The sequence below is a fragment of the Athene cunicularia genome (assembly GCF_003259725.1).
Source record: "Athene cunicularia isolate RWA chromosome 2 unlocalized genomic scaffold, athCun1 chr2_part1, whole genome shotgun sequence".
In the NCBI taxonomy this organism is placed as follows: Eukaryota; Metazoa; Chordata; class Aves; order Strigiformes; family Strigidae; genus Athene; species Athene cunicularia.
The window spans coordinates 113,239,589-113,264,873 of NW_020799095.1; the positions used below are offsets into that span (position 1 = coordinate 113,239,589).

Consider the following 25,285-nt stretch of genomic DNA (forward strand, 5'->3'; position numbering starts at 1 on the left):
GGGGGTGGGAGGGGGGAGGACAGGACATTACTTCTGTCCTGAATCAATTCTCTGTCCTGATTTTGCTACACCCCTGCAAGCAGTTGCACCAGTGTAGCCCAAGGGATGTTTTGGAGGAGATAAATGTCTTGCTGCCACATAAGAGGCAGGCAAAGCCATGTTCCTGCTGGACTATTCAAGTACAGAGGGTGCCTGCAATGCTTTTCACTGTGCCTCTTTTCTCAGCAGCTGCACCCTGACCTGCTGCTTGATCTACAGCGTCATATGATGTGCCGCTGGGCCAAAATGTCCTTGTTTTGGGTCAGAGAGGTAATGGATCAGTGCTGGAACAGTATCTAAGGAAGCTGGTCTCAGACTGGGATGGGCTCGAGGCTAATCTCATGGTGAGGTTGGGGTGTGCACCCATGGGCCCCTTTCAGGGGCACTTAGGTGCTGGAGATGGTAGAGAGGGGAGCAGTGGTGAGGGTGGGGACGGAGCAGGTAGGAGCCCAGCCTCATCTCCCCTTTACAGTGGGAAGGCAGGGGACAGGAACAGTATGGGTGAAACACAACCACATTTGGCTGAGTTTCCGTGCTCAATGGCAAGAGCGAGTATCAGCCCCTGGATCCACAGCTGTGGTGTTTTCCAGCTTGGCTGTGCTTCCCCTTGCCCTGCAGTGTGCCATCCCAGCTGGACGCCACAGTGTGGGGGAGCACATAGCGACACGTGCTTCTGAGCTGTACCGGCTGTGTTTCAGCTGCCCACTGCTCCCTTCCCCCTGCAAAATTAAGTAAGTATTTAGAGTTTGAATTACATTACCTATCAAAACCAATTTTGTATTCCCACATGCTTTGGTCCTTATAACTCAGTAACAGCAGCAATGGCATTTGGGAATTATCTAGAGATAAAAAAAAATTGTAAGTCTATCTGGATTTACTCACCTAAAATGTATTCTGACAACAGTGATTTAGTTGAAGAACTTTACTTGAAGAACTTCCTGAGCACCCAGTTTAGTTTCTGCAGCTCCACCTCCCTTTGCTACTAAATGTATTTTTTTGATATCTGAGAGGCTTTTCTCATCTGTATTTGCTAGAAGACCAGTATCCCAAGGTTTTCCAAGCTTCACAATAGCACTGGGGAAATTCTGGGAGCTCTAATTGTTTTCAGAAGATTTGGGGGCAGAGGAGGGGTGTCCATCTTTTTTCTTTTGTTTTTGTGTGTTGTTTTTTTGTTTTGTTTTTGTTTTGTTTTCCCTTTAAGTGTAGTATTTGCCTTCTTGTCGGTTGAGGAGACAAATGTATAAAGACAAAGACAAGGTCTGCCTCCCAACAGAAGCAACCATCCACTTCCATGATGCAGTGCAGAATGTGAAAGCAGATGCTGGTTTGTTTCTTTCCACACCCCAATTCAAATGCCCGCTCACAGGTTCCTGACATGGGCTCTTTGTGGGCCAGTAACTTGGCCCTGTCCTCTCCACACCCCATCACCTGTAAGGAAGATTCGGGTGCATCACCACCGGGGTGTTGAGGCTGTCCCTTCCCACAGAGGTGGATTGCTCTTACCCACAGGCCCTGTGCCAGTGCCCTGTTTGTCACTTAAGGTTTGGCTTTATGAACTAGTATAGTACAGACTTGTTGGATTTACAGAAAAACCCAGGTTCCTTTTCCAAGCATGTTATTTGGATAATGTTTTTCTTGTATTTTTTTCTGCAAAGGCAGCATGTATCTTCCTCACTTCAGGGTGTATTGGTGTCTGGTTTATCCTAGCTTCCCTGGCCACCTAATAAGTTACTTTATCCACCCAGCAATGTTCCTTGTCAGGAAAGAGACAGCTTGAAGGGCTGCTCATTCACAATTTTTGTTCCTGGTGTCCCAAGGTTTTATTTACCTATGCATTAATATTTTCCATGCCTGATGAGGCTTGGTTTTGCTGTTGGTGTCAGTGACAGAAGCTGCATGTTTTCTCACAGTCTGGCTGAGGAATAGACGGAGAACAGAGCTGTTTTCACAACTGGAATTAACTTACCATATGGTGCCTACATCACCTTTGTCTTGTATCATTGTCTACTGCAGAAAAATTACAGGAAAACATCTTTTATTTCCAAATTCAAGTCTTCAGTGCAAATTTTTTTTTTTTCTTCCCCAGGTTCCTGCATATTGCATGCAGAGGCACTGTTGTTCTTAGACTAGCAAATAAAAACCCAGCTTGCTCAGGTGCTAAAGATAATCTAACTGTAACTCCATAAATAACGATTTTCTTCTACTACTACTTACTTTTAAAGCAGTACTGTTTAGTATTTCCAGTAGGTTGGCATCTTTGAAGTGTTTATTTTTCTTCAACACAGCAATACAAGCTCTGATCCATGGGGCTGTTACTGATGTTTTTTCCTCACCTTGCTGCTTCCCATTGCTTTATTAATGAAGTCAGTCTAAACTTATATGAGTTTAATATTGGGTTGTTGGAGTTTTCTTCAAAATAAGTTATATTTCATTTTAGGACTTTAAGTCAAAATTGCTTCAGCAAAAATATTGTGATGAATAGTATGATAAAATAGGATTTAATTGTTGCATCTTTCTTCAAAACCTTTGTCCTGCTTTGTCTCTCCAAAAGACTTTAGTTTTGTCCTTTCTAAATTAAGCATTATATGAAGGGGTTTCAGATGCTGTATGAACTACATTCAAATTAGGAAGAGCTGAAAATACAAGTCTGAACAAATATTTAAAGTTCAAAAGAATCTGAAGAGGTCAGGAACATTAAACAAAAATGCAAAACGGTAATTAACTTTACAAAAGTTAATCCCAAATAAAACTAATGCATGCTATGGAGAGATTTCAGAAAGGGTAATACCATTAAAAACTTGGGAATAATACTAGCAAGGGTCTAAAATATGATGGGAGGAAGCCTTACAGGTATCGATTGTATGAAGATGCCCAGCTGAGCATATTGCAGGGTAGGGTAGCAGCTCTGAAGGTGTGATCCTGTCCACACTGAAGTTGGTGGAGGATCCCTATTGATGTTGGTTGCCACTGCAACCAAGCTCTGTTTCCTTTGTGTGATCAATGATACTGAAGGATTTTGGGAAAGAAGAGCCCAAATTCAAGAAAGAAAATTGGAAGGCAAAATAGAAAAGAAGTACAAAAGAAATGTTCAGCATAGGTGATATAGCAAGAAACAGGGATTAACAAAAATATAAAGAGTTTCTTTAATGCTTGTTTTGTAGATGCATAAACCCAGGGAATGGTCTGCTATAGAAACTGGAAAAAGGCTCAAGCACTTGTGTCTCTAGTACTAGATCTAACAAGCCATTAGCTAAAAGATAGTAGAGAGTAATCTTTAGTTGACAGGGTAATGGACTGGAAGAGGGATCAGCTCTTTTTCCTAATGTCTGTAACTCCTAATTGCTTATTAACCTTTTATATGTGTGAAAGTTATAATAAGATTTTCTGTCTTTCTGATTCTCCTGCAGATCTCTCATCAGAGGAAAAAAAAATGTATTCCATGAATGAGCTTTGCTGTTTCTCTAAAAATGTATCAACTAAACCAGACAGTATGAATTCAACTTATTATGATGGATCTGGTTTCTGTTGTCATGATTAAGAGATGATGCTGGGTTCTCTTCCATGTATAATTTTATTCTCAGCTCTTTCACATAACCTATCTCCATTTACATGAAGTGTTCTTTTCCCCCCAAGTTGGATCTGTTATGATACATCTCCTCACTCCTTTTCTAAAATCCAAAATCATAGAATCATTTAGGTTGGAAAAGACCTTTAAGATGATTGAGTCCAACTGTTAACCTGACACTGCCAAGTCCACCACTAAACCATGTCCCTAAGCACTACCGTTACATGTCTTTTAAATACTTCCAGGGATGGTGACACCACCAGTTCCCTGGGCAGTCGGTTCCAGTGCTTAAAGACCCTTTCAATGAAGAAATTTTGCCTAATATCCAACCTAAACCTCCCCTGGCACAACTTGAGGCCATTTACTCTTGTCCTATTGCTTGTTACTTGAGAAAAGAGACCAACACCCACCTTGCTACAACCTCTATTCAGGCAGTAGTAGAGAATAATAAGGTCTCCCCTGTGAGCCTCCTTTTCTCCAGGCTAAACAACCATAGTTCCTTCAGTGACTCCTCATAAGTCTTTATTCTCTAGACCCTTCACCAGCTTTGTTGCTCTTTGGACATGCTCTGACACCTTAGTGCCTGTCTTGTAGTGGAGGGGCCCAAAACTGAACACAGTGTTCAAGGTGTGGCCTCACCAGTGCTGAGTACTGGGTGATGATCCTTTCCCTAGTCCTGCTGGCCACACTACTTCTGCTCATCCTCTGAGTAAAACATCTACTAATCTGTGGATTTATTGAAAATTCTTTAAAACAAAGTTTCTTCTCATACTATGACCCATTCAAATTGGTTTTCTCCTTTGTGAATCATTTGCAGAGCCTGATGAAGAGCTTGGCTGCTTTAGTTCCTGAATACTGAGTAGGTGTAGCTTTTCTAGTGATCCCTCTGTTAATCTTGGTTAAGCCTATAGCCAGTGGGCAAAAATCCTAGCAAGTCATTTTCCCTTGGGTTGCCCATGCTGTTTGTGCTTGGGGCTGCCCATGGGGTTGCAACACAGCTTTGAATGAGTCGCATAAGAATTATGGGGTGAGCTAAAATACTTCGCATTAAGCTTTTTCCCTCTGGATTCATGTGTAGTTGAACACCACAGTCATGTAGGAACCATTCTTCTGTAAAAACATGCTAGTTGCTTGTTGTGCTAAGTGTATAATCCTAATTTTTTTACTTTAAGAATTACAGGAGAAGAAAAAAACAAAACAAGTGTTGAATCTTAACAACTAGAAAGTAGTTTGAGTAGGTGCTGATGCAGAGCCATTGGAACTTGCCCTGCTGGATTGCTCTGGGACAGCTGCAGCTGCCCCGAGAGGCTGAGTGCTGGGGAGCTCCTGCTCCAGCCCTCTGGGAATAGCAGAACCCTAAGGGAAGAGAGTCGGAACTTTCCCCCTTTCACCTTCTGCTAGCATGGGACATGGCTACATTTCACATCTTCCTGCAGCAAGCAGTTACTTCTTTAACAAGTTTTACTCTCTTGAATATGGCTGGGTTGGCTCATCTGCAGAAAGGTGGGTAGGCTGCTGGTTTGACAGCCTCAAAGTGCCATATTTATCATTAGTGAGGTCCGGCCTCAGCGCTGGCTCCCCCTCCCCAGCATTTGTCAGCGCTGAGCCGAGGGGCTGGAATGGAAGCGAGCAGCCTCTAGCAGAGATGACTTACAGTGTGTGTTGCTGGCTCAGCTCTGCTTTTCCTCACATGGTGACAATTTCTGCCTGCCATTAGTCCCTACTTTGTGTCCCAGTCTTGCAGGCAGTGAACACGGCCAAAGGACGCACGTTCATGTAGTTTTAATGCTTGCACCTTTGGCCTTTAGCAGCAAACTCTGGGAAAGTTAATTCTTCATTCCAATCACTTTGGCTCTTTCCTGCCATATTTAGCATTAAATATCTCCTGTGATGACTGTGTTCTTTAAATTGCGTTGGGACTGCCATCTCATTCAAGATGCAGGTCAGCAGGAAAACAGCTAAGTGTGGAAAAAACACACCGTTGCTGTTCTCTGGGATCACAGTGGCATGGGTGACCTAAATTTGAAATGCTCCATCCTCTGTGGCAGATCCAGCATCCTTGGGCTACAGCCTGTCTGCTGCAGTTGCAGACCAAGAAGTGCTTTTAACTGAGGAGCAAGATCTCTGCAAGTTTAATCTACTAAAATTTGTTTTGAAATCAGGGACAAAATGGAGATAAAGAAATGCAGAAAAAGAGAAGTTGCACTTGAGAACCTTGACTGAAGCACAAGAGCTTTCATTTTGGTCATGTACTGGGGTGTGTTTTGGCAGTTCATTTTGTTAATTTTCTAGAACAGGCATGAAACTGCTGTATTTATGTATATGGACAATTATAATAGGTTACAAAAGCAACACATTAGCTTTTTTGGGTGGGAGGAGAAACCAAGAGCTGCCTTGAAGGCAAAACTTTTTTTTTTTTCTTGAAAAAGCTGTTTTTTATTGTGTGTTTTGCTGTTGCCCACACTGATGCTGAAGAATATCTTTGCAGTCTGCATAAACTGATTCAGCGGGTGGCTTTCTGTCCTCGGTGCTTCCTTCAGGTCATGGCTGACAGAGTTTGCCACTGTCTTTTATGTGTTCATGAGCATGGTCACACATGTCCGAGGTGTAGGAGTGCGAGTTTTAGGAGCACTTGGCAACAGCCCCCACACATGCTGATTGTGATGCCTGCTTACAGAAAAATACAGAACAGAAAAAGTCAGGGATGTTTTCCTGAGGAAAAGTATGATGCAGCTTGTAGAAGCATGCCTTGTTTTGCTTTTGCTGTTAAAAGCAGGTATTCTGGTTTACTTCAAGGTCACAAAATGCTCCTGACTTCTTCTTTCCTGACCCGCAAGAAAGCCAGGTACCGTGGTTCCTCTTGGAAAAGGGACAAACCTTGGGTCAGTGGTGATTATCCAGGAATGTTTTTTGCAAGGTTTGTGTAACCAATCAGGAAAAATTGGTTTGATTGTTTTGGTAGGGATTTTGAACACAAGGGAAGTGAGTGTTTGTGGTGGGTTTTCCCCCTCCCCTTCTTTTCCTTTATTATGAGAAGTTTCTGGGTGGTTGTGCCGGTTGAACAGTCCAGAGGAAAACAGCAGCATTCCTGCAGGGGCTTGCAAGAATTTATACTGGATTTTGCTGACATCTATTTTTGTATCAGATGGCAAAAACTTACTGACATAGCTAGTCTATCTGCTTGGCTATATGAAATTTCATTTCCGTATGCATCCAGTCTTGCAGTGTGTTGAGTAAGTTGGGTTACTTGTTTTAGCTCATTGGTGCTTCTGCCTTCTCCTGGAGCTGATCCAGAAAAGGGTTTTGAGGGTAAAGGAGAAGATTTGGTTTGCATCACAGATGAAAGATTGAAAAATCTCACAAAATTTGACTAGATTTGATATGCTATAGTTTTAGTTGGTCTAGAAGTGTTTTGTCCTGCTCTCCAGATCCTAGTGATCTGTGCAGATGGTAATCGTCTATTATTTTTATTCTTTGGTATCTTAATGTAGGAACTAAATAACTTAATGAATGGGTTCACTTTCTATCTCTGGCAGCGTTTCTGACATCAGTCACTCTTATCTCCCTCTGCCATGAGGTAAATTCTATTTATTCTTTATAAAATATTTTGCATTGTAAACAATGACATTCTACTTAGGATCTTCATCCTCCTTTGCAGGGATTGGAAAGTATACTGGGGAGGAAAGCAGTGTTTTTTCTGGAGTTCAGGGTAAAATATATAAATAAATTCGATAAACTAACATACAAATAGATAGATATGTATGTAATGTAAAAAGAAAGTTTATTTCTGTTGACCTCTTTTGAAGTTTTAAGTTTTCTCATGCAATACTGAAATTAATGGCAACATTTGGTATTTCAGTTATTGATTTTCTACTATAACTACTGAAGATGAATGAAAGAAGATAAATGAATCCAAGTAGGGAAAAAACCACAATACTGTTTTATAAGGATTAGTAAGATATCGCAAACTTCTACAGAAATTTTTATTAATTTGGTGCTTCACTGTGAAAATGTAGCACATATAGTGGTTTTGTAGGGTTTTTTTCCCCTAAGTTACTGTGCTTCTACATACTTAGAGAAATGCACATACACATTTAGGTCTTGTACATTTACTAACATGAATTTCTTAAGAAATACTTGTTCACCTTTGTGGACTGTGAAAAATAGGTATAAATTCACACTTGTTAAATTTTATTTTGATCTACAGAGAAGAAAATGAGCAGATTTACCCAAAGATCATGCCTAAAAACCTGAATACTGTATATTTTTGACGTCCTGTAGCAAATACCGAAATCGAAAAGAAACTATGAAGAAGGAATAAAAAAACTACAGTTGTTCATTTTAAGCTTAATATAATTATTGCCCAATTTCGTGATTTTGACAGATTTTTTTGTTGTCTTTTGTGTGCCATACAGAAATTTACAAACCTGTTTTTTTGATGTACCTACTCATTCCTGGTTTGTTTTATCCCTTTTGTTTTTATCCACATACTTTAATCCATGACTCATAATGGTATTCAAGATTTTTTAAAAAGTTCACAAAATCAATGATTTAGTGCACGGTTTGTCACTTTTAATGCCATAACAGCTGTAAGATAAAATAATAAAATTTTTACAGCACGAGGGCAGGTGTTTTTTCTAGTGACTGTTTTCCATATAAGATTACAGCTAGAAGAGAGGAGAAGTGCTGAGCTTCATAAATTATTGAAGTTTGATACTTTTAAAGTTTGTATTATAACAGCATTTCATAGGCTGTAGATGGGGCTGTTTAAAGTTCTGTTCTAAATCTGACTTTACAAGGCTTTAATGTTCTGTAGGATGCTAAAAATCACTCTAGGATTGAATGCATGAAATAAAAATTGGTGGCTTTAATAAACTTTAATGCTCAGGGCATTTTTCATCTTAGATTTTTTTTTCACCAAAATTTCGTTGTTCTTGAATTTTGGAATAAATCTTAAAGCTTACCTTCATGTCTGCAGGAGAAGGGGGGAAGAAAAAAAGAGACAAGTCTGAAATACTTAGTTTAAACTTCACTGTGCAGATGTATCAACGTAAGCTTTTGGCATTGGAGAAAAAAGTATAAATATTTAGCATGAAACATGGGTTCACATGGGTTTTCACGTGGTTATAGCACAAGCCTGCCCATGAGCTACAAAGAATAACCTGAAGTCTCAGAAAGTTAACTTTTCTGCCCTTCTGCACTGCATTGTCTCTCCTTTGAAAAGTCTGGGGTTAAGCAGGAGAAGAAATGGTCTGACTTGAAATTTTGAGGTTTCACATTTTTTGCATAGTATTGCTTGAAGGATTCACCTGCTTGGCAACATAAAATGAAAATGTGAACAGCTAGGAAGTGTGATTAAAAATACAGGTTTTGTTTCCATGTAAGCAGCAGTGAGTAATATGACAAGTTACCCATTAGACAGTGTGCTGTGCTTTGCTGTTTAAGTGATCTGAATGCAAGGCGGTGCAGGGCTGCTGTAACAATCTTCTTGGAAACTTTGCTCCCTTCATTTTGTAGTGGTGATGTGAGACCAGTTAAAAGTTTGGCTCAGGAATACTGTATTAAAATTACACTCAATCCCCATTCTGCTTCCCTTTGTAATTTACGCTAGTTATGTTCACCGCTAGAGTAGTTGTTTCTGGCTCAATTGTCTAATCTGAAAAGAGTGGGGATGCCATGTGCAAGAGTGACAGCCAGCCCACTCGTGACCTGCTAGCTAGCAGGGCTTTCCATGGCCTCCTCTGGAGGAAGGAAATAAGGTTGAAGGGCAATAAATATGAGGGCGGGAGGGACTCTGAAGCAAAGACCTACAAATTTCTCTCCACCATACTCCTTCCCCTGTTCCTTTGGGTTTGAAGTCACATTAGTTTCCTTAGTGTGAGGTATAATAAGCTTCCCGAGGGTTGGGGGTTGGTGACAGTAGCATGTTATCCTCCTTTACCAGGTCATGGTTTCCTGAGCATCTCTGACATTGCTGATCCTGGCTGATTCCATGCATGGGGCATTGCATGGCATTTGGCTGCTGTTGGGCAAAGAAGAGAGAATTGGGGAAGCTGTTATATCTCCTCACCACATAAACCACACTGTGCAGACCCAAGGGAGCCCCAGCAGTCACTGTTGGTTAGGGTTTGTAACTCAGTGGTGGAGAGGGATGCTGTGCACCGTACCGTGCTTTTTTGGGCACACAGAGATGACCAGGCTTGTGTTTTGCAGGTGCACGAGAGACCTGCCAGGAGGAGAAGGGGAAATTAGTGTAGGATGAAGGCAACTCCTAAGGATAACATGCCCTGTCACCTGGATCCCTGGCAAGGTGGCCAACTGCCAGCTCCTCCTGTCCAGCTCACATGTGACCTTAAACATGGTTTAAGATGCACTGGGTGTTAATCTAATACTGTTCTGTGTAGGCAATTGCAGAAACGTGTAATGATTCAAATATGGGATAAAGGTATTTTTTCAGGTTTTTAGGTATTGCCTACATTCTGGATATTTAAGCAGCTATGGTGCACAGCTTGCTTCAGTTAGGCAAGTAAATAGCTGCTTTTTTTTTTTTTTTCCATTAGGCACTTGTTTCAAGGGAAAGAGGGATTTGCCTGTGAAACTTAGTCCCCTTCAGATATCTTCTGTGGGAAAAGAGGCTTTTTATTAGTATTATTTTTTACTTTAGCCAGATCAACACTTGAACACTTCTGCATGCTGTATTGTTTACTCATGTTGTCTAAATTGAGCTTAAAGCCCCCAGGAAGCCAGGGACATGTTTGCCTAGCTCTTGTCCGTGAGGAATTACTAGAGAGAAATACAAGTTCCTCCAAGAAGTAAGGCAAAGACGAGCTTCAGTTGGGCACACCAGGGGTCCTCCTAGAGGAAGGGAATTAAGGTATCTTAAGTTTGGTGGTATAAATGCTCTGTTGTCCTCAATTTACATGCTTTGACTCCATGTTGTACTGAAGTCATGTTCTCTCAGACAGGACAGTTGTTCAAGTGCTCAATATTGGGAGAATGCATGACAGCAAAATCCTTTCACAATGATGATATCTGATGGGGGGTATATCTGGTTGCATGTTAGAAGCATTAGATGTAGAAGGTTTTGTTTTAGGATGTGTAAAATAATGTGCCTTCAGGTAGTTTGCAGCTCTGGTGTGAAGATGACTGTGGAGGATGGTTTCACAGGTATAATACAAAAAAAAAGCATGCTAATTTTAATGTGCATTCTATAGTTTCATTTCAAAGTACAGAAGCTGTACTTTATGCAGTTTCTATTCCTAGTGACAGTTAAGGGGCAGAAACAGGGCCAAGTTTGAACACAGAGCAGTTGTTTGCTTGCTTTAATGTACACTGGTATCAGCAGTGCGTGGTGAATTGGCAGTACAGCAAGTCCTGTGATAAGAGTGAGTGTTTGGGCAGCAGACCCTCCCCGTGCTCCAACTTGAAATCTTCTGGATATCTCCTACTCTGAATGGGATTGAACATAACTGGGGGGTATGCTATTACGTATAGTAAGAAAACATCTGAGGGATTTTTCTTCCCAAGAAGTGCTCTTTGGATTTGAAGGGGGAGGAGGGGAGCCCAAAACTTCTCTGTGTCAACATGGTGATGCTGAGTGCCTGCTTTGTGAGAACTGTCTCCTTGTGTTGTGAGAGGTCGCTAAATAAAGCCAAGTTTAGGCACATACGCTTTAATGACATAACCCCTTGGGGATAACTTTGTGTACTTGTCTACTACCAGATCAGAAAATAGGAGTAGTTTTACAAAGCCCTTTGCCACATGTTTGTTGAGGCTGTAGAAGCATAGCAACAAGGGTTGTTCTTGCATTGTGTAGAAAGTGAGTTCTTCCTTGGAGATCTGCTTATTTTTACTCTTGATTGTGTGCGTGGATTTAACTAAAGAACATGTGTTCACACAGTTGTGCTATTTAAATTAATGTGGGGTGACTCAGTGTGTATTCACTGCTGTCATCCCACAGTGACTGCGACAGAACATTTTATTGTCTGAAGACAATGCTAATAATGGTAGCATTAAAATGGCATTGTAATTTCACAAGACAATATTCTGTTCCCAGAACTGTGAAGTGACTAAGAGATTTGCCATTGTCAGACAGCGGAACAGGAGCTGACCTGCAGAGCAAGCAGTGCCCTCCATTTCGGCTGGGCTGGGTTGCCCTACCTCTCCACTCCCACTTTCCGGGAGCTGCGCTGGGGTTTGTCACAGTGGCAAGCGCCTTTGCAAAGCAAACACTCGAGTGTTCGGCTGCGCTGAGAGCCGTTGTAACATAGCCCCTTCCCAGGTGATCCTACCCTAAGCTGCTTTCGTCTAACAGGTGAGACGTCCACCAGCATCCTGGGCAGCCGAAATGGCTGGGAGGGCACGCACTGCTGCTGGCTGCCTCTCACCTATAGCTGCTCTGGTGCTTGGCCCCACCACGTATGCAGCTGGCTGAAGGAGAACTCAGTATGGGTTGAGTGCTTTGCTGTTTTCTGTAACTTATAAAAGTGATTCAGAAGTGAAGCATTTTACATCAGTTTTGCTTTTCTTTACCATGAGCTTTGGTGGAGGGTAGGATGAAAGCAATATGGCTATGGTGACTAGTGGAGGGCAGTTGTGCTGTCTTTGTAATGTAGATTATAAATGCAAATAGGTTGTCAGTATGAAATAAACATTACATATATGATATTAATTTTTAGCATCACCTCTTACTATGTAAACCTCATCAACTTTAAAGCATTTGTAGTACTACAGCTTATGTACAGTGTGGGCAATATCTACAACAAAGCCATTTGGAGGTTCATTGGTGAGTACATTGATATCACCATTGCAAAGTTCGCTTCGTGTGTGTTAGTAATTAGGAGATAAGATAGCCATGAATCCAGACCCTGAGATCTTGCACTGAACATCTTTAAGATGTGCAGCCACTGAGCAGGGCTTACTTCTTTAATGACTCCCTTCTCCCAGCAGTGTTTCCCAGGAGCCATGTGACAAAGTACTAGAGGGTTGTGCTTTGATTTCAGTAGCTTCATTATTAAGTTGAGCTCATCTCAAAGATGGATGTTTTTAAAATGCAGTTTGCGTTTAATTGGGATACTGAAGAAAAAGAGCTGATTTCAGGAAAATGACATGGGGGAAGGGAGCTGCATGTTTTAAAATTTTGAGATTCCAAGCATCCTTGCTGTGAAAAATGGGAGTTTATTTAATTAGCCAGTTTCTGTGTGGGTTTGCTGAGTTGCTTTAGTTTGTTTGTTCTCTGTCAGTTTCTAATAATGCTATTATTTCCACTAAACAGAAGAAATTAGTTTGGTGATTTCTGATGCTCAGTGTCTGCTAGGAATACTGCCTCAGAGTTGTATCACTACAAATATTTGTATGATCCTGTCTGTACTGTGGGCAGAAACACTTTTTTTTTTTTTTTTTTTTTTTTTTTTTGGCATATCTTCTATTTTCTTTTGACAAAATCATTGCACAGTTCTGCCTAAACATGATCTTCCATGAGCTGCAAGGAGCAGATCACTTCATTGTTATCAAATGGGTTGATTCAGTCAGTGTGATATGTATCACAGAACTTTGTGTGGGACCCTCTCTGATTTCTCTGCCTCATGCGTGTTTTGTGGCATCAGAAAATCTTCTTTGATTAGATAGTTTCTAAATACCTGTGTTTATTATACCTGCCACTTTGTTCTGTCCCAGTATATCCTGTGTGTCCCTGCATATCTGTACCACCTGTACAGTACGTCTGGGGCTCCTGCAGCATATTCAGTATTACAGCATGCCAGCCAGGCTTGCTCAGAATGGTACAACCCATCAGCCCCCTGTTTAGCTTTTACTGACAAGTTAAACACTGGCATCAGCAGCGTCTTGTCATTCTTAGCTCCTTCCTGAACTGAGTCCTAAATGCTCTACACAAAGAAGTCCTGCACAGCACTGCTTGTTAAGTTGCTGAATGTTACAGGTGCCTCCTGCTTAAAAGCAGAGATCATGGATTATTTTTTTTTCTAGGTAGTCCTTGTTCTGCCTACTCATGTTTTCTTGATTTCTTCAAGTCATCCTGTTTTGTGTGCTGTTGACAGCTAAATCACTGAGAGATGAAAAAGCAGAAGAGCAGAGGAGATGTCCAGTGCATACAGAGAAGCAAATACCTCAGTCTTTCAAGAATGGAAAACAGGAGTGATAGGAAGAAATGGATTTCTATAGTGATTAATTTTAACATGTACATTGTAATATTTATTACTGTCTCTCTCATGTCTGCATCACTTGCTGTTGAGGATGGATTGAGGTAAAGAGATGCCAATTTTTGGTACCACTGAAACAGAGGTAGCAAGATGAGATCGGAGAATGGTGTAGGTTGGAGGGGGCCTCAGAAGGTTACCTGGACTGTTCTGCTGCCCAGATCAGATCCCATTGGATCAAGTTGCTCAGGGCCATGAGCAGGACAATCGTGACCTCCATCTCCAGGGATGGAAGTCCCACAGACCCTCTGGGCTTCTGTTCCAGTGTTTGAGCTCCCTCACAATAAAAAGACATTTTTACTAGTATAGAGCTGGAATTTCCCGTGTTGCAGCTCTGGGTGATGGCTCCCCTCCCTCTCTGTACACCTTTGAGGAGAGTTTGTTGCAGGCAGTGAGTAAGTTCCCCCCGTGTTCCTCTTTTTTCCTCTTTCAATGCAGTGATCCCAGCCTCTCCTCCTATGCCTTGTGTTTCAGCCTCCCAGCTTGCCCTGGTGGGTCAACATGGGTCTGACACCAAGGCAGTTAGCATGGCTGCAGCAGTGGGTCTATGGGAGATATCTTTTCTTTTTTTTTTTTTTCTTCTGTGCTGCATCCTAGATGTATTCCAGAGACTGGTTCTCTTTTTCATCTCAGCTGGTCTCAAACTCTCACTTTCTCCCATCTTTGTGTGTAACATCTCCAAAAAAGTAATATTTTCAATTTGCGTACACTGTGCTGTGGCCAAGTTCTATATACTGCAATAAAAAAGAAAAAAACAATTGTTACTTTTTACCTCAGGTGTTTCTTTCTTTGATGGTGTCCATTCTTAAAACTGTCCTCGTCCAGCAAGTCTTGGTCCTGACTTTTTTTCCTGAAGAACATAAAACATGTTGTGAAGTATAAAGTTAGATATTCTTCAGTCAGATGCAAACATTCAACCCAAAAAGGTGGATGCTATTCCAGACCCAGGATCCAGGTGTAAATTGTATTCTGTTAGTGACTAAAGTAGAAAAATGGTGCTTAAACAGTGTCTTCTGCTGCTTCCATTTTTTTTTTTTGTTTTGTTTTGTTTTAGATTAGGTTACCCCTGGTATTTCAAGAGCCTTTATACAGATCCTGTATACTCTCACAGCAAATCTAAACACAGTTTAGCAGGGCAAAGCACAGTTGGAGACTGGCTCAGTGCCCAGTCTGCTTTTAACCTCTGCAAGGCCCTTCTGGCCCTTCTCTTTCTCAGCAGTGCTGATTGTGGTGTAGATATCCAACATTTTCTAGCCAGGGAAGGAAAAAAAAAAAATTCAAGATAGAATTTCTGAATCTTAGTGAATCACATGTTACAAGTACTGACCTGAAAGAAAGGCTTAGTTTATAAAGAACCTAAGAAACAGGATCAGGCATATTGTAAACAGCCAGGTTAAGGAGCTGATTGTTCCTAATGAATTCTCATGTAATTTTTCAAGATAGCCATTATCTCCCAGCTGAAAATTGACACACAGTTATTCTGTGTATATATTCTAAAAGCATTATGGTTTTCAGAGCATGTGATATGAAACAGTAGATTTCAACTTTTTTTGTGCTGACCATTAAATGTTTTCAAACGTATGTATGAATTCTATGTTGATAATTTAGGCTTTGGACAATATGTTTTCTCTTTACAGATATTTTTGAGAATTCCCCTGGAATAATCCAGAGACTCATCAAGAAACTATTGATTATAGTTTAAAATATAGTATGTCAAGAAATTGACAACTTTAATTTTTTTTGTTGTTTCTTACTGACTGAAGAAACTGGATCTGTTTCTTCTTCCCTAAAATAAATACCAGCACAGTATTGATCTGTTCTTGAAGAGCTGTTGCTCATAGCATGATGCTTCTTTTGGAACTTGACATTATGTGTATCCCTTTACAAGGTGTAGGAATAAAATATTAGAAAAGGTAGAGTTTGTGACCTAGTTAGGAGTTACATACATGATCTCTTTTCCTTGGTTGAACTGAGGAAATAACTAAAGTAGAGCAAGAGATATCTTCACACACAACAAACCTTGTCTGAATTTTTGGTTTGGTTTCTTTTAATGAAAGGGGCATTTATGGGTATGGGCTCCTCTGATTTTGAACTGCACGTAAAACAGCTAGACATCAGAAAGCTTAATATGCACAGTGAAATTTAATTAGGTAACTGCATAAAAAATCAAAGGGTTTGGTGTTTTTTTTTTTTGTAGAGAGGAAGCAAGAATCCCCTTTTGGTTCTAGAAGCACATATGTAGCTGAGTCCTATTTTCATCTCCTCCTCTTCACCAAGAGGTGTTAGTAACAGATGTGTGTGATCTACTGACAAGGGTGATGGGCCAGGAGTATTAGGAGGAATGGACTGTATTCCTTACATCTTGCATGATGTCTTCTTCATGTAGCAAAGGTGCATGAGGTCTAATTTTTCAAAAGGTAGCTTTTAACTTTGTACATTCCAGTTTGAACTGCTACATTTGGTCTTCAGAGACACCAACATCTACTTCGTCATGATTACAGTTTGACTTGAGGGTGCTAAGTACCTCTTGAAAGTATGCACAAAGTCTCCAAATTTAGGCTTCATTAACAATTTTCATGAAGAATACAGACCTAACTTTTTCAGTACCTGAATTCATCTTTTTGTAAAAACTATGCAAAAATGTATTCGTTTATAAAAATGTTTTTATATCTGTATCATATACGGTAATTGTTGGGAAAGATAATATGCTTCAGATGTGCTCCAATTACACTGCTCCAACTACAGTTACTCATTTCAAAAATTGGTTTTCTTTTGTGGTAGATTAGTCAAAACTGCATACAATTAGATGGGCTGAAACATCTGTTCAACTTTAACTCTCAGAATGAGAGGCTACCTGCAGTCTTTTGTTAATCATAATTATAGTGAGACTTTTTTTTAAACCCAAACAACACAGCTATGCAAGTAGAGAAATGGAGGATTCCATTGTGGAGAACACCAAGTACGCTTTTTGAGTGAGATAAGGTGGCACATCCACATGTGAGTATTTCACATAAATCATCAAACATTTTAAGTCACCTTTTGCTGGCAATACTAAAGCCAGAAAAGGTTCCCCATGATTCATGCAGGCAAAGGTCAGCAATGATTTGAATTTCATTGTCTTCAAAATCTCCATTTAGCTTTTGTGGTTCTGGAACTGTCTCGTGGGTTTTTTTGGTGTAAGGTTTTTTTGTTTGTTTGTTTCCCCCTATTATGGTAATTTTTTCTCAGAAAAACAGTGGGATGAATATTTTTACGAAGAAAGATGGTTGGGAGGTGTTTAACACAATTTCCATCTTTTGTTTTCAGTCATGGGAAACATGTTGAAAGTAAGCTGTTATGTCGTGCAACTTGTACAAGCGCTTTCCAACCACCTGCTGTATTGCATACACTGTGCGCTCCTCAGTGAAACACTGGCTGTGGCTTTGAGCTCCCTCTCTATTTGTTTACGGGTTGGCCAGCTTGTGGCTTGGGCATGCAGCGTTCCTCTCTGTGTCTGCACGTGTTAGTGTGTGGTATCTTGATAAAGATTTGCTGTCGTCCAGATAGTTCAAATAAAGTTGCCTGTGTGGTTTTCACTTTTCCTGTTGTGGGATTTCTATGGTTTTAATACTCAGGGTTAAGACTTCACTGAACCTGGATGAAGGCAAAAAGCAGAACAGCTATGGAAAGTATAAGTAAGGACAAACATTTTATCTTTTCATAAGGAGGGCAGAGTGCAAGATGCTTTTAGTTGGCATAATGTTGCCTACTTTAAACTTGTTTTATAATAATTTTGTTCCATTTTTCTTTCATTTCAGTTTCTCTGAGCAAGGGGAAACAGTCTTTGTTTTAATTATTCTTCATTGAGATTCAGGTCTCTGAGCTTCAACTGAAATAAGCTTTGGCAATTCTCAGGTTGTGGATATCTAAGGAAAAGCCGGGTTCTGGCTCAGGAGGCAAACTCTCTGGTTTCCAGCAAGTAAAAATGGGAAGAATTGGGTACATTCTGTGAATCCTCACCATGGTGCCTGTGTGCTTACCCCAGGCAGGGGGCTTACCAAACTCTTCAGTTAAGAGATGCTGAAGAAGGTATGTCCTTGGCAATGACCTTGAGAATTCATTATGAAATATGTCCCTCTGCTGGTAGTATCTAGGGCCAGATGTCTCCTTCATTCTTCTGATATATCTCAAGAAATCCAGATGTTAGGCTGGTCTCTTTCTCCCTTTTAAAATCCTCACCGGGATCTTGCTTGTGTGGCAGACACGGTGATTCCTTCCTTTGAGATCATGAAATTTTGAATATGCAGTATTAGCCACAATACTCAGTGGTCTAGGTCCCACAATATTTTTTTCTTGTAGCAGAGTGCTTTTTATTGTAAGGATGCTGAACTCACAAGCACCACAAGGATCACTGATGGGACAAAGTGGAGTTTTCTAGCCCCACTGATTGGAAGTGTACATGACCTCAGAAGAATCAAGTACCTTTAGAGATAAGGCTGATCCACAGAAAGAAGTAGCGATGCTAGCCAGAAAGAGAAGGGAATCTTTATTTTCATATGTTACTTTTGCATTTCAGTAAGTCTTGGTCCCAAAAGTCTCAACCCCATTAAAAAGATACATGTTATTTAATGTCTTCTAATCATGGCTTGTTACTAGAATGTCCTGGTACTACAGACGGAAGGAGAGCTTCAGTCCTGCTGCCAGCCTGAGTGTGGATTTCTGTTAGGGATGCTCTCAAATAAACAACCAATCACCAAAAAAAAAAAAAAAATTAACACAGTTAACTAGTTCTGTAAATTACAGGTTCTAATGTCTGTGAGAGGAGAACAGAACAGCTTTCTAGGGTTTAATGGCAACCCAGAACTCATAACAAAGAACTCTAGAGGGTTTAACGGCAACCCAAAACGCAGAACAAAGTTTATCACTCACCTGACAAGTGACTATCAACCTCGGGGACCTGCTCAGGGCAGTGTCCCAACCCAAGGCCCCTCGAGGAGTTTCCTTGGGCAGCGTCCTGACCCAAGGGGAGAGTCCTCACCGCAGGTGCTGCTCCAGGGGACTCCAGTGATCCCCAGGCCCAATCTGACCTGGAGTCAGTAGCGGCTCCCACTGGCCAAAGGCCCCGACTACCACGAGGCCCTGAGACCAAAGGCAGCCCCGAGCTGCTGCGCTGCACCAGCCAAGGAGCTCTGCTCTCACTGGGCGGGTGCACCTGCCACAATTACCTCAAGTCAGTCAGTCTTGAAAATGACCATCACTCCTGAAGAGTCTGCATATCACTTTGCCAAATAATAATTAAAAAATATCTGAAAAGGGTAGAAATATTTAGAATTTATTTACCTACAAAATTAATTTTGAGATCCCCAGATCTTATAGTGGTTGTTAACGTTTTTCACTTGACCTTGATTTCACCAGCAGATGAGAAAGACTGTTGAAATTAGGGTAATGAACAATTGCAGTATGCCAGCTGCCTGGCCATTGTGGAGTGGTTATTTCTAGGCATTTCGGAGGATTTTTTTGAGAGAAACTTGAATGAGGCTCTGAGATTTTATGGAGAAACGTCTGTTCTGAGCACAATGTGGTAGTTCACACCCATATAATTGGTTGATTTGAAAAATATTGAAGAAATGCATATTTTTTTTTACAGTCTGACTCCAGTCCAGTTTCTTATCTTGGTTTGGGTGCTTTCTGTCTAGGTGTTAGGCATCTTCTGCTCTTACAAAGGACATTAATCTTCCAGATGAAGCTCAGGAGATAAACTGTTTTGCATACCAGGCTCCGTTTCATGGATTTTTGCGATTTTTAAGAAGTCTGACATCAGCTTTCCTTGTGCTGTTTTAATTTGAGATGTTTTAAAGTATTTTTTCTTTTTTATTTCTCTTCCTTTTTTCTCTCTTCAAAATTTTTTTCTTTTTTTCAAAGAAAATTGGAAAGATAAGGACAGTTGTTTTAAGGATTCACATTGATGCCAGAGTTCAACCACATCCCACACACTGTCTTACTGTTTAGTAAGAGCCAGTAACCAATCAGTTCTTTGCACCAATCTCAGCTACCATGTCTTTGGCACTATATCAGCATATCTATCATTGTCTTTTAAGAGAAGTACTGTAGGACTACTTAGTGTTCCTAAAAGAAAGTATTGTGGAGACCAGTCTTTCCAGGTGATATGAATCTGCTAGCATGGCATTGTAAGTTAATTAAAGGGGGAGGTGGAATCTAACGAAGAGCGGCAATGAGAAGTAAGTGGAGTGGTAGCTGTGCATAGCTGGCGGTGCATGCTGTGGCAGCCATGCTGGTGGGGGTGCCTCGCTGGACCCTGCCTCCAGGAAGCAGGTCTGTGCATCACCAGAAAGAAGCAGTGAGCTCATAATAGTTGTACATGCTAACAAGCATTTTCAGACTCTACTGTGCGTCCAGTGTAAAACTGTATGGCAACATGCCTAGCTGTATTTTCATCTGAATCATACATCTGCAAGAGAAATGAAATCCTGGACCTCCAGATCTGGGAAGAAATCCAAGAGAGAATTAAAAAGCACCAAAGAATCAACTATATTTGTTGTCAGCCATAAGTTCTGTTGCCTTCTTGGAGGCCAGGAATTTGCTAGTGGTTTAGTCACAATTAGATGGGCTCTTCCAAGCCAGGGCTGGCTACGTATTGTACTACAAATTCCCCAGAAGGTGTGGGACAAGCAGAGCCTGTTTCTTTATCGTCTCCATTCTACTCTGTGGAGAAGACAAGCACATATTACTTGGTTGGTGGCCTTGCTGGGTTACTCTGAATTTGGGGTTGAGCCATACGGGTAGATGGGTGGGGGAACAAAATGTTTGTGGCAGGAGTCTGACATGGTGCATGCAAAAAGGATGAGGTTTTCTAAACACCTTAGAACCTATGTGAGTAATTAGAATTTGATAAATATTCGTATGACATTTCTTATACTAAAACAGTATCATTAATTGGGAAAGGAAGATTTTGTGCCTTTGGCTGTCCTGATAAGTCCTTGCTTATGTTTTCTACTGAAATGTATGCCATATTCTGCATTTTCTCTACTTTTTCTTGCAGTTACGTGTTCATGTTTAAAAATATTTACTGTAGTGTACATGGCCCCTCTCAACTGTGTTGTGTGTGGGGTTGTGTTGATGAAAACATTTGTCTGAACTGTGTCACTGATGAGGCACTATGTTGGACTGATAAAATGTTAGTGGAGATCTGTTACCAGAACAGTTTATCCATTTAAAACACTGCAGTTAATGCATGGTTCTGCCTTGGGCTGTTCATCCTGCACCTACATAACCCAGTGTTGCCTGCCTGAGGATTTGCTCTCCTTCCAATGGAGGCACCCAAGCCCTCACAGATGATTGTCCACAGTGGTGCTTCATGTTTGGTCCCAACTATGTTTTGAGATGTGCAGGCTGGAGAATATTGTGCTATCATGTTGAAGAACTTAGATGGTACTTGGTCTGACTCCGTATTACTCTATCAGCCTTATCCATTAACAGTTTTGTCACTGCACACTCCTTTTGCAGATGGGATTATTGTTGTTTTGTTCCATAGCATGAACATTGAAAACAGTCATGTACATAAAAGCTCCACAGAACATTAATCTGTTTGGATTTTGTTTGTGTATCTTTCTTGGTCATTGCTGTCGAGTCCAGATCCAAGCTCAGTGAAGCCCCTGTGGTACGTCCTTTCCCAGTGACTTCACAGGTTAATGCATACCCTTTCAAGAAGCCCTTGAAATCTGGAGCAGTACGTTCACTGTGGAACCAGAGGATTATGGCAAATCACTGTACAAGAGCTACTCTAGTATTAATACTTGCACTTTTTATTACTATGACATTTTTCTAGCACTTAGAAGATGCAATAGGCTATACATTTTTTAAATAGTATACACTGCTATTCACTAAACAAGAACATATTCCACTCTATAGTTTACACTGACAGTCATATCATAAATGTGTTGATCCCTGTTGCTGTTTGAAATAGCAATGTAAAATAAGCGTTATATATTTTGAAGGAATGATAGATACTTTTCTAGTCTTGCCAAAATTTTGAAGAGCTTTGTTTTTGTGTATAGCTACTACCTCATAAATAGTCTTCAGGTCCCTTTGAATTACTAATATTGGAGTAAACCATATATATGTGAGTGTTTATGTCTATATATTTGTATCAATAAAAAAAAGTGCATACATGTTGATACGGGAAGAAGGAAACGTTTTGGTGTGTGCCCTTACACGGTGTCTGTTTTGGAGCTCTCAAAAAAACATTGTGCTCAAGAATCTTCCTCAGCTTGGCATTTCTGTCCTTCAGCTGGGTGTTACCAGCCTTATATCAGGGTTAGGAAAACTGCTTCTTCTCTTACTGTATCAGTGCCCTCCTGCACATAAAAATGTGCAGAGGAAGGCTGCATCCTGCAGCAGAGCTGTCTTCCTCCCAATTGAATACACTGATTTATTTTTCCCTAAACTATTGTGTTTATGAATACTTAATTAGAGGAATATAATCTCAAAATTTTCAAATATGTGCTTTTCTATCAGCCTGTTGTATTCTGAAGATATTTACAAATATTTTTTAGCGGGTACACAAAGTACTAAGGTTTGGATTTTTTTTCTGCATGAGTTTAACTGGTTTAAATCCCTAAAAAGTACCTAATAATTTTGGAGAGAAAAAGGAGAATGTATATGAATGCATATGAAATGAAAGATCTATCGATTGGCTAGACAGGAGTAGTGTTTTGTAAATACGCAGCTCCTGTAGTTTAAAAAAGCGTTGTCAAAAGTAAGTGCTTTAGAAAAGAGAAAGAGGCTAATAAAAAAAAGCAAAAGTCATACTTTTTTAGTAATATTGTGCCATCAGTTGAACATTATAGGTCTTCCATTAAGAATCACTTCCTATAGGTGTTGAAAAGTGAATAAGTAATTCCTAATAGATGTGTAAAAATTTAGTAGTAGTTTTTTGTCATGGTTGTTGTTAGTTTGGAAAATAATCCTGTCAGTGCTCTCTAGTTCCCAGCAGGGAAGTGAAGGGGTGGGGTTTAAGCACACAAACGTTTTGCTCTTTGACATTAGCTCTGAATATGGGAGGTCACTTAAAAGATCATCACTGTGGATTCCATATTTTCATGTCAAAATCAAGCAGCAGCTGCCCCAAAGTAACACTAACATTTATATGTTGATATTTTTCCTCAGTTATTTGCAAAATAGCTGACACTGATTCTACTTCCTGCTAAAGCTGTATCATGGAAATAGTGTGTGTCTGTTTGGTTTTTAACAGCATCTTCTCTCCTCATCTGGGAATAGACAAAACCAAAACAAAAGGGATGGTTTGTCTATAACAAAGGATTTTATAGGCAGAATTTTGTGTTGTCCTTCATCAGTGAATTAAAAACTTAATTTTGAAATTTGGGCATTTGCATTTATACATTGATCCACAGCATGGCTACATCTTGTCTCGCACCTTGGATACCACGGCATATGTCAGCTTGTGTTCTGAGGCTTCCCAAATGACTTTTTAATTAGTTGTTATTACTACACAGCTTGTAGCTTTTCCAGTGCACAGCCATGTTGATTTCATCACTTCTCTCGTCTTTCATGTGAAATAGTCCCAGTTACTCTTACGGTTACCTTGCATTTCTTTCCCTCCCTTCTCGTGGCATGGACCAGCCTTGGCACACAGTTTCCACAACCTCCCAACATCACAGCAATACTGGTGTGTACACGCCTGCCTTATTACTGCTTTATTGGGTTTTTTTAACTGTCTTTTTTTCACATTTTGTTTTCCTTTTTTTTTTCAGAATTTCCTGGAGTATTACATTCTCCCATTCAGAGCGTGGACAAGAGTTTGGCATTGCGCTTTTACAGGTACCTTTTTGAATTAAAATGTACGTTTTTTTTTCCCAGGGATTGATAAAAGGAGTACAGTTCTGGAAGGACTTTGACATGTCCTCTTCTGCTCTCCTGGGAGGTATGTTCTGGTAATGAATCCTCTTCCTTAACCTTTACTAATCGATTGGGTTAGCAGGTTTGTTAGTTGAAAATATATACTTCAGTACTGTTTAAGAAAGACTGAGGCTTGCTTTTTCTGGCCTCAGTCACACAAGCAATGTATATGTCAACGTGGCAGAATCCTTTTTGGAAATAGCCCAGTAGTTCCAGGCTTATTTCCCATCCTCTGTTCCCAATTTTGGTTATAGTCTTTCCATTCAGTAGATTGTATTAGCTTTTTATCAGAGAGAGCTTCAGTGCAAGCAAGTGCTTCTAGCCTAGTCCTCCAGAGCTTTCTGTTATTTATCTGATTATTACTAATGTGCTAAAAGACAGAAGAAAGCTTAAACATCTTTGAGTCCATCCACAACACTATGAGCCTGATTTCAAGATCTGAGCAAGAGATGAGAATTAAAGTTTAAAATCTTTTATTTGTTGTTAAAGCTCCCAAACAAAAGGGGGAAATCCAGTGTCAGTAATAACAAAAAGAATGTCATATATGGAATAGTTTCATCCTTGGTGAGTACAAGGAAACCAGCTGAAACTCAAGAGGGCAGGAGGGTACAGGAGCTGTGCATGTGGCACTTCATACTAATGATTGTACAGTTCTCGAAAGACTGGTAGAGCACTTCTGGTATTTCACTATAGCAAAGAAAAAAATCAGTAATCAATGTCTGATGTGTCACATATCAAATCATCAATACACTAATATTTAGTTTTTAAGTTTAGAAGGTGTTTCACATTCATCTGTTTCCAATCACTGTATTTGGCTCCAGAACATAAATTTGCATTGTGTGGGGTCTTAAATTAACAATCATCGCTGCTGTTTTATTTCAAGGCAAAAATGTTGTCTGAGAATATGCATGGCTAATTTAAGGGTAAAGAACTGTTCTTAGAATGTAGACGTCATCTTCAGAAGCCATTTCTGTCAGCTGAGGAAATTGGGAACTTGAAAATCCAGATATGTTGTAGTATGAAATTAAAGGCAGCAAAACTGTGCCAAGGACCAACACCAGAAACATTCAAAGCCTTGTAAGTGATCTGTGTTAGTTTTTGTGGTCACAAGTTAACCTACACTAATTCTACAGTCACATTTCATATTTTTACCTTCATGATGTCATGTTATATGGGATTTATTTCTGCTGGTTTAGAAAAAGGGGTTCGATGTTTGGTGTTCATAAATATGCTCCAGGAGGTCTGTAGTTTTGTTGGAGATATATTGCTCGTTTTGCAAATGGAAAAGATTAGGTCTGTGATTTATGATGAAAGCAGCATTTGGTCCTGGCTGCAGTGACACAGCCAGCCCTCCCTTGTTATTAGCTTTTAGATGATGTCTTGAAACCAGTCCAGATCAGTGGTGAGCTGGTGCTAGTGAATGAGGGACATCTTCACTGGAGGGGGCTGGTTCCCCAGCGGTGATGAGGATGATGTGCTGACAGGGCAGCTGGACAAGAGAGGTTACCTTTACTCAGCAGGCATGGGTAGATGGAGAAAACGGACACCATGT

General features: G+C 40.4%; 1 protein-coding gene across 2 annotated transcripts in view; it reads left to right on the top strand.

Annotated features, from left to right (window-relative positions):
- The window catches only part of FAM110B (family with sequence similarity 110 member B), a 108,495-nt gene that overhangs the window by 66,925 nt on the left and 16,285 nt on the right, over positions 1–25,285 (top strand). For both annotated transcript variants that reach the window (XM_026843261.1, XM_026843262.1), the window contains one exon: positions 23,589–23,655. The gene's annotated coding sequence lies outside the window, so the exon portion shown is untranslated. The remainder of the gene's footprint in view (positions 1–23,588; positions 23,656–25,285) is intronic.